At 45.6% G+C, this 9,012-nt stretch overlaps 1 pseudogene; it reads right to left on the reverse strand.

The window, feature by feature from the left end:
* Nucleotides 1-6,053: 6,053 nt before the first annotated feature.
* Nucleotides 6,054-6,171, reverse strand: LOC120592672 (uncharacterized; annotated as a pseudogene).
* Nucleotides 6,172-9,012: the final 2,841 nt, after the last annotated feature.

Here is a 9,012-nt window from a genome sequence, read left to right on the forward strand (position 1 = left end):
ATAAGTAAAAAGCAAAACACAATAAAATCAAGAAAGAAAACTTACTAATGGGGATGACATCTCAGTTTCATTTCATAAAAGCCACTGTGGGACAGTTTCATTCCTTAAAATTTGCTTTGTGAAGCGTGAAAAAAAATGGCGTAGATGACAGAGGCTCTGTTCATCTCTCTGGTGACCAAATCGAAGTTGTGATGGAAACAAGGAGCAGCAGCAAGGAAAAATCTCCCGGGATCTTGATGAACAAGTCATACAACCAGGGAGAAGTCCAAGAAAGCGCCCCGCAATGGCAGAAGGAGGGACGGGGCGAGGACGCGGGGCTGCCGGGTCCCCAGTGCCTGGGACGGTGGCTGCGGCAGCGGCAGACGCCTCTGAAAGGGGCCGCGTCCGCGGGGGACTCTCGCAGTGACGGACCTGCTCGCTCTGAGCACCACGGCTGGTTCGGCTGCGTGCGGGAGGCACCAGGGACTCACAGGGGGACACTGTCAGAGTGAGGGCTGAGGCAAGACTGGCACTGTACAGAAGTGCTGGCGGTATCCACTGTTTCCTGTTGAGCCCTCCCCACTACCAGTGCAGGGACACGGTGCCGCCATAGCCATGACACCATCAAACTGGATAACAGAGGTCGCTCTGCCCAGGGGATTCCCTGAAACCCCGCCTCCCCCAACTCGGGCCCCACCCAGGCCACATCCAGGTGTGTCCTCAGCGAGTCAGGTGCTCCTTGTTGAGACACACACTGGTGGAGGCAGCCTCGGTTTCTTGTGTGGCTTTTTGAGGCAACTATAAGCACAGCACCTGTGGATTGCTTGCTGAATCTTAACAGGTGGCCCCAGAGGGGCAGAGGCTCGGGCCAAGTTTGCAGCTGAACCCCACTCAGGACTGTGCCATGGGTCAGCTACTTCACAAATCCACACTAACAAGCCCAGGAGACTTAGGAGCTTTGCTTAGTACATAGAAACAGACACGGAAAGGCAGCCAAAGTGGGAAGACAAAGAAGCAGAAACCACATGAGAGAACAGAACAGAGCTCCAGATATAACGGAGTCAAGTAATCTAACAGATGCAGAGTTCAAAACACTAGTTATAAAGATACTCAATGAACTTTTGGGAACTGTAGATAAATTCAGCAGAGACAAAAAAAAACATAAAAATGGAAATTAAAAAAAGGAACCAGTCTGAAATGAAGAACACATGATCTGAGATGAGAGTTTATTAAATGGAATAAACAAAGTGAATAAAGAAGAGGATCAAATGCCCTATCTAGAGAACGGGAAAGCCAAGGACACACAATCAGAATGGCAAGAGATAAGATGCCAAGACTATAAAAATAATTTAAGGAGCATATGGGACACTATTAAGGGTCCAAATATCCATCTGATCGGCATAACTGAAGAAAATCAGGATGTTGAACAGCTATTTGAAGAAATAATGATGGAAAACTTCCCTAACCTGGGAAGAAAATGGACATACAACCCCAGGAAGCTCAGAGAATCCCAAAAATCAGGGATCCAAAGAAGCCCACACCAAGACACATCATAATTAAAATGCCAAAGGTTAAATACAAAGAAAGAATATTAAAAGCAGTAAGAGAAAAACAGATAATTACTTATGATGGAATACCCATAAGACTGGCAGCTGATTTCTCAAAAGAAACTATGCAGGACAGAAGGGCTTGGCAAAAAATATTCAACAGAATGAAGACCCAGGATCTACAACCAAGAATACTTTAGCCAGCCAAGCTATCATTTAGAGTTGAAGGACAGATAGATTCCCAGATCAAAGTAAGCTAGAGGAATTTATCACCAACAAGCCAGTATTACAAGAAATGTTGGAGGGACTTCTTAAAGAAGAAAAAAACATGTATCAAAAACAGGAATAAAGAATAGTAACAACTACAGTCCTATCAATAAGTACCTTAAATGGAAAAGAATTAAGTGCTCCGACCAAAAGATAGAGTGGCCGAAAGATCCTCACATACGCTGCCTACAAGAGACTCACTTCAGATTAAAAGCCACACAGACTAAAAGAAAAGACGTGGAAAAAGATATTGCTTTGATGGACCTAGAAGATTTTTACATCAGACACAGAAAGATAAACACTCTGTGATTTCACTTATATGCGGAATCTAAGGAATGAAAAGAACAAACTAATCAAAAACAGACTCATAATTATAGTGGGCAATTTGTCAAAAGCATCGTACAAGCCAGAGCTCATCTGCGAGACGCGGGACAGAGCCCGGCGACATGTTGTGATAGACACGTTACGTTACGTCTTTCTTAAGTAACGCCCACTGAGGGTTGTCGTATCACAGATTCGGGTATTTATAGGAATGTTGGAATTTGGAGAGTGACTATAAAAGAAAAGTAACGGCCGCCGTGAGCCCCGCATCCCGCAGGCGGGTCGGCTGCCCTCATCGTCCTTGCTCAGCACCTGAGAAGCGCCCTCCCTGGAGACGTACCACCTTTCCTGTAACTGCTCACGCATGACGCGTCTCTGCCTTGGGCCTTGGAGGGTCACCTGAGGAAAAGAGAGTGCACGCAGCGATTAAAATTCGGTTCATCCTGTCTGGCAGAATGAGGTTGCTGATAGACATGGGGGAAAGAAGTTGGGTTTCCTGCACGCTGGAATTTGTGGCTGAGATGTGAGTCCACTGCATGCGGTAAATAAGGTGGGATTTCCAAAAATATCTGAACCACAGACCAAACACAGCTCAGAGCGGACTCGGTACCCTGCAGAGAAACAGTACGAAGCAGGGTGGGGACATTCAAACTACAGCCAAATAACCTAGGTGTCCACTGATAGGTGACTGAATAAAGAGGATATACATACACGCAGTGGAATATGACTCGGCCATGAAAATCATGAAATCTTGCCATTTGTGACAACATGGATGGACCTAGAGGGCATTATGCTAAGCGAAATAAGTCAGACAGAGAAAAAACAAACACTGTGTGATTTCACTTATACGTGAAATCTGAAAAACAAGGCAAACAAAACAGAAACAGATCCTTAGCTACGGAGAGCAAGCTGATGGCTGACAGAGGAGGGGGCCGGGGGGCTGGTGACAAAGGTGAAGGGAGTGAGACGTGCAAACTTCCAGAGAGAAAAAAAGTCAGCCACCGGGACGCAGGGCACGATATAGGAAATGGGTCAGTAACATCGTAATAACTTTACACAATGACAGGTGGTCCCAGCCTTACTGTGGTGGGTGGTATATAACATCAAACAACCATGTGCACCCGAAGCTAACTCATATTATAGGACGGCGACTGCACTTAAACAAAGAAAAATGTCCAGCCAGCGCGCTCCTCACGCAGGAAGCGTGGAGTCCCCAGCCACTGGGGCTGGGGAGAAGGGCCACCTGTCCAGTCCTCCCACCTGATTTTCTCTGCTGTCACCTCGACCGGTGGCGGGAGGCCTGGGGTCTTGTTGTGTCCCTCACCCCAAGTTTGTGAGCCTGACGGTCTGATAGGCCAAAACTCAGAACATCAGAGTTTGTAGTTAGGAAACATTTATTGGTTGAGAAAGGGCCAACCCAGAAGATGGGGGGCCTAACAGCGCCTCAAACTTGTCTTGCTCGTTGGACTCGGCTAGGGGGTTTTAAGAGGTCTGAGGGAAACGGGAATGTGGAGGCGCTGGTGCGGAGAGTTTTAATGGGTGACTTCGGAACTTGGCCACTTATGGTCAAGGGACCCTTTGCTCCTGACTGTGTTCTGGTAAGTTCCAGTTACGTCTTGGTCCTTTGGTCACTGGGCGGGCGGGCAAGACTGTCATTCTGGGTGCAGCCAGAGGTCAAAGTTCTCTCCTCTGCACGTGATTCGGCTGTGTGACGTGCGATTTTGGTCTGTTGTCTCTGAAAAGCAACTCATTACCTTATTAAATAGGATGAGGCCATTCTGAGCTGGTTCTGTGGCTGTACTGTCCGCTTGGGACATACTCTGTCCTCTTTGCTCCATGAGCCGGGAGACTGTCTAGAGCGCCCGTCTTCGTCCTCCATGCTGGGAGGAACGGGCTGTGCTCGGGGAGAGACCATCACCTACTCAGGATCCATTCCCTCTTCCTTCTTTTGAACAGAAGACTAATTTATTTGTGAAAACAATGTATCCCACTAAAGCTCTATGTTACTCAGCTCCCCCACTCCTCACCCCTACCCGGGGAGGTCAAATGGCACCTAAGTACAAAAGCCCTTGGGTGAGGCTTGTGGGGAGGGACAGAAAGGCAGCTGACTTCCCAGGGAGGTTTTCCTCCTCTTACTTGGAATACAAAGGTGATACCTGGAGTGCCAGCAGCCATCCTGTGGTTCTGAGGCATATGTGAGTAGAAGCCAAGGACTAAGGCTCGCAGAGCAGCATGAGGAAGCAGCGCAGCCCCCGATGGCATGGAGGAGCTGCCCGAAGGGCCCTGTCCTGCCGGCCCCCTTCTGTTTTTTGTTTGTTTGTTTGTTTTTAACATGAGTAAACACTTGTTCCTTGACTCTCTTTACCTTGGTCTTGATTTCACGAAGGAAACAGAGACCTTTTTCTTCTACTCCACATCAGAGTTAGGCTGAGGCAGACTGAAGAAATTAGGGAATTGCATTAGAGAATTAATTACATAATTAATAAGATGTCCCTGATGTCTGATAGCCGCGCTTCTTACCCGCTCTCTGTCACCAGGTCGCTAGGTCTGTTACCACTCGGGGCAGCCCCTCATTTCCCCCCCTTCCTTCTCTCTCTGGTCCTCAATGGAAACAGACTGAAATATACTTTAACATACAAACACATTTTCAGCAGAAATCCATCCATGCCCTTATTGGGTCATCTACATAATTTTGCATCATTAATCAGAATACTCCAGTCAGAACATTTGCGTTTGGATTAATTCACACGTGCTCGGGACTCCCCCCAAGGACAGTGATTAAACTGTTGACTCACTTATCGATGACCAGGACGGTTCTGCCCTGAGCCTTCCCCGAACAGACAGAGTCCACACCCAACCCTGGAAACCGGCTGTCACCCTCGTACTCCCGGAAGCACGTGTTGGCGATCTAGCTGATCGGTCTTTGGAAACGGTGAAGGACAGTTTCAGAGCGCCCGCCACAGGAGTGTCGGATGGCAAGGACATCCTGAGACCTTTTTTTATTTGGAAAAGAATGGAAAACAGGATAACTGTGAGCATTGATCAAGATGGTGATTAAAAATGATAAGTCATCACTTTAATGAGTTTTGTGAGAAATTTAGTCCTATGTAATCCATTAAATAAGGAGAGAAAACTCCTGAGTGTGTGCGGCTGTTGGATGTTCACCCGACCGGGGCTTCCCCGCCTCACAAAACCCTTAGTACAGATTCACCTTCCACAGATTTTGTATTTAATGAACTCTCTTTACACTGTTCCCCCACAAAGTGTGATCTCTTCATAAAAATACCTTCCTACTGATTACGGCCGAGGTCTAAGGGAGGGGAAGGAAGAGGGGGACACGAGTCATGAATTTCAACACTAACAACTCTAAGGCACCAAGGAAATGAAAACTGTCCTCGCTGAGCTTGGCTCACAACTGAAATCTGTATCATGTTGGAACAATAAACATAAAATCTCTTAATGACAAGTAGAAAATAAAAAACGAAGTTGTTCTTTCTAATTTGCATCCAATACAGAAGAGCAATGTGACAAGAAATGGTAACACTGGGAAAAATAATCTATTAGCCAAACTTTTTTTTCAAAGTTTTCAAACTTGAGATGCTGTTCAAAGTTAATTAAAGTATTATAACTAATAAACATCTGAAAGTTAATTAAAGTATTATAACTAATAAACATCTGAAAGTTAATTAAAGTATTATAACTAATAAACATCTGAAAAGCAAGAAAGTTACCTCAAACTTGGCCAAAACTACTACGGAGAAAAGAAAGAAATGAATGTTCCTGTTGTAGATTACGCTTCTTTTTTGATTTTATTTTGATTTTTTTTATTTTTATTTATTTATTATTATTATTATTTTTTAGACGAGGCAACCCTTGGTTGACCTCACAGATTGTAAGGACCTTGTCAGCTTATGATGACTTATTTTGAATTTTTTTTTATGTCTACAGCACCTGGTCTTCCTAGGTGGTCTCCCATCCAAGTACTAACCAAGCCCGACCCTGCTTAGCTTCCAGATCAGACGGGATCGCGCTTGTTCAGGGTGGCATGGCCATAGACTAGACTGTGCTTCTTACCCGAGTTATTCCACTTAATTTTCACAACACTGTGAAGGAGATACTGATCACCATCACTCATATCGGGCAAGTGGGGTCAGAAACGTTTACCAGGATCTGGGAGCTGGTGGTGCAGGCGGTTGGCATCAAAACTGTGTTTTTCAGGCTCCGCGACTCCTTCAACTGCCACGTGGTGTTCTGGCATTTCCCATTCTGAGGGGAACATTGATGTGTAGAATCAAGTAAATTCACAAGGTAACTTCGGTTTACGAACCGGCCCCTGTGCACGGGGCGCAAGGAGAGACCAAATAAAGAGGCAGACCACGCCAGGGCGGCCGGCGGCAGGTGCAACAAGCAAGGGAACTTAGAGATGAGGCTCATGTGGGAGCCACAGGATGAGTAGATCTTCTGTATTGCAGAATATTAGGAATTTCTGTAGCAGTTTTAATTAGCTCGGTCACATGCACCATCCAGATCGTCGCAACACCTTACCCTCTCAAGGCTGCATCCTTGAAACATATCCAGTGGGTGGGAACAGTGGGTGGAAAGCACGTTCTAAGGACAGGGGAGGGGGCGAAGACCCTTTGATTTCCTGAGTCTAGCTCTCGGGTCAACTGGTGGTCACCTCCTCTTGATGACCTCCTCCAACAGATGTGAGTTCTGTTGGGCTACTATGAATGCATAACATAAGAAATTAGAGGAAAAACCAGAGCGTATTGGAAGTTTTCCTTCCCTAAGGTAACTAGACAATTGATTCTAGGTGGGGCCCATTATCCAGAATGTGATATAAGGCACAGTGACCTCCTTCCGTTGGCTAGAGGCAGCAGGCTAGAGATTCCTCATGTCAGTGAGTATGGAAGGTCATGGTAAGGACTTGCAGCTTCCAAAAAAGAAAGCCTTATTTGTTAAAATGACTAAAACTTTCCAGACTGAGCTCCTATATATATTAAGGTTATCTAGAGAAAGGATAGATGATAGATAGACAGGTGGATAAATTAGATGATAGATAGATTTATTATAAGAAACTGGCTCATGTGCTTGTGGAGGCTAGCGAGTCCCAAGATCTGTAGGGTGTGATAGTAGGGTGGAGACCCCAGACAGCCGACAGTGGACATTTCTGTCCAAGTCTGAGGCTTGAAGACCAGGAGTCAATGGTGTAGGTCAAGACCGAAGGCCAGCAAGAGACCCAGCGGGAGCTGATGCTTCAGTTGAGTGCAAAGGCACTCCATGACCCAGCTGGAAGACAGTCGGGTAGGAGAAATTCTCCCTTATCTGGGGCTAGGTCAACCTTATGTTCAGTTGAGATCTTCAGCTGATTGGATTGGATGAGGCCCATCTCCATTAGGGGGGTCAATCTGCTTCACTCAGTCTGTTTAAATATTCATCTCATCCAAAAACACCCTCATGACACCCCCAGAGCAGTGTTTTCCCAAATGTCTGGGCACTCCATCACACAGTCAAGTTGACACATAAAATTAACCATCACGCGTGTTTAAATTTATGTTGGGGCGGAAAAATACGGAACAGGGGCCAGGAAGGGCAAGCTTGAATCTCTCTACTAGTTACCAGCTGTGGATTTTAGCCAATTTATTTTCTAATAAGAACACTAAAGTGTGCGTTTGGAATAAAATTTTGTATTAAAATGGTTTATTAAGCTATAAAACACTAAAAAGAGCTTCTTCTATTATAATGAGAATGGTCGTAGTTTGGAAACAGTGACTTTTATGGAGATTGGGCAATTAACACCTGTGTAACCTTGGGAGGACAGAGGCTTTACTGTGACAGCTGACGAAGCTCTTGTGCTGCCAAGGGCATTAAATCACTTTCGGGGTGTCCCCTCAGGGCATCCTGCAAGCCTCACTGAAGGGTGAAAAGCAGGGAGTAACTCCCCCATCTGGTAAGCGTCCCTCTTCTGAGGGGAAGCAGAGCAGGCAGGAACCTTTGGGCCAGGACCGTGAACACAGCCCGCCCGGCAGAGCGGTGTTGACACACTCGCGGGAAGTTTCGTGGCATCCAGATTACTTTACGAGGCAGAGGAAATAGGAATTCCATTCACAGGAGGCAGCATGTGGCACTACTGGATTGTGGGAAGGAGAGTCCAGCCAGCAGCGCTCTGCGGGCCACGAAGTTTTCTGGGGGTCCCTCCATGCGTCAAATGCGTCGAAGTGAAATGTGAACTTAGTCACTTTTTAGTTGTGGTCGGCATAGATGTGCTTTGATATATACTGATTTTTTTAGATTTAACTCTGAATTAAATCTAACTTCAGACGTATTCTTCCTTTGATGGGAGAAATTCTTTAGTCCTGTTTATATCTAAGTAAAGTCAGTCAGGTCATTAAAATACATGTTTTTAGAGTCAAGGTGAGAGGTGGATACTATTCGTTAAGTGTAAACGATATATTCCATCGAGTCTAAAAAGTCAGGAATTCTTTCAGATGCTTCTATTCTAATATTTAAGTTGGTTTTTATTTTGAGGCCCCCGTCCAGTCAAGATGGCTGACTTGACTCTGAGTAGTTTTGGGTTCTAAGGTGAGTTTTAAGTTTCAGGGGACTAATATCTGGGGGAAGAGGGGTTGTGGGGTAGGAGGGAGAGTGGGTCCAACTTAAAGAGACCGTGCTGAGTCTGTTTTCGAGAGAGGTCACAGAAATCTCCCAATTTAGCTAAGCTGAGCCTGCCTAACTAGTTCACTGGCCATTTGTTTTTGGAATCTTGCCCACTCCTAGGTTCTATCTGGGAAATGGACATAGTTTGACTCTGTTATTTGATCCTATGAATCTGTTTAAGAGATTTTTAAAAATAATTTTATCTGGAAATAATTTAAAACTTGCGGAAAAATAGCAAGAA

This window comes from Pteropus medius, unplaced genomic scaffold (assembly GCF_902729225.1).
Source record: "Pteropus medius unplaced genomic scaffold, Ma_sr-lr_union100, whole genome shotgun sequence".
In the NCBI taxonomy this organism is placed as follows: domain Eukaryota; kingdom Metazoa; phylum Chordata; class Mammalia; order Chiroptera; family Pteropodidae; genus Pteropus; species Pteropus medius.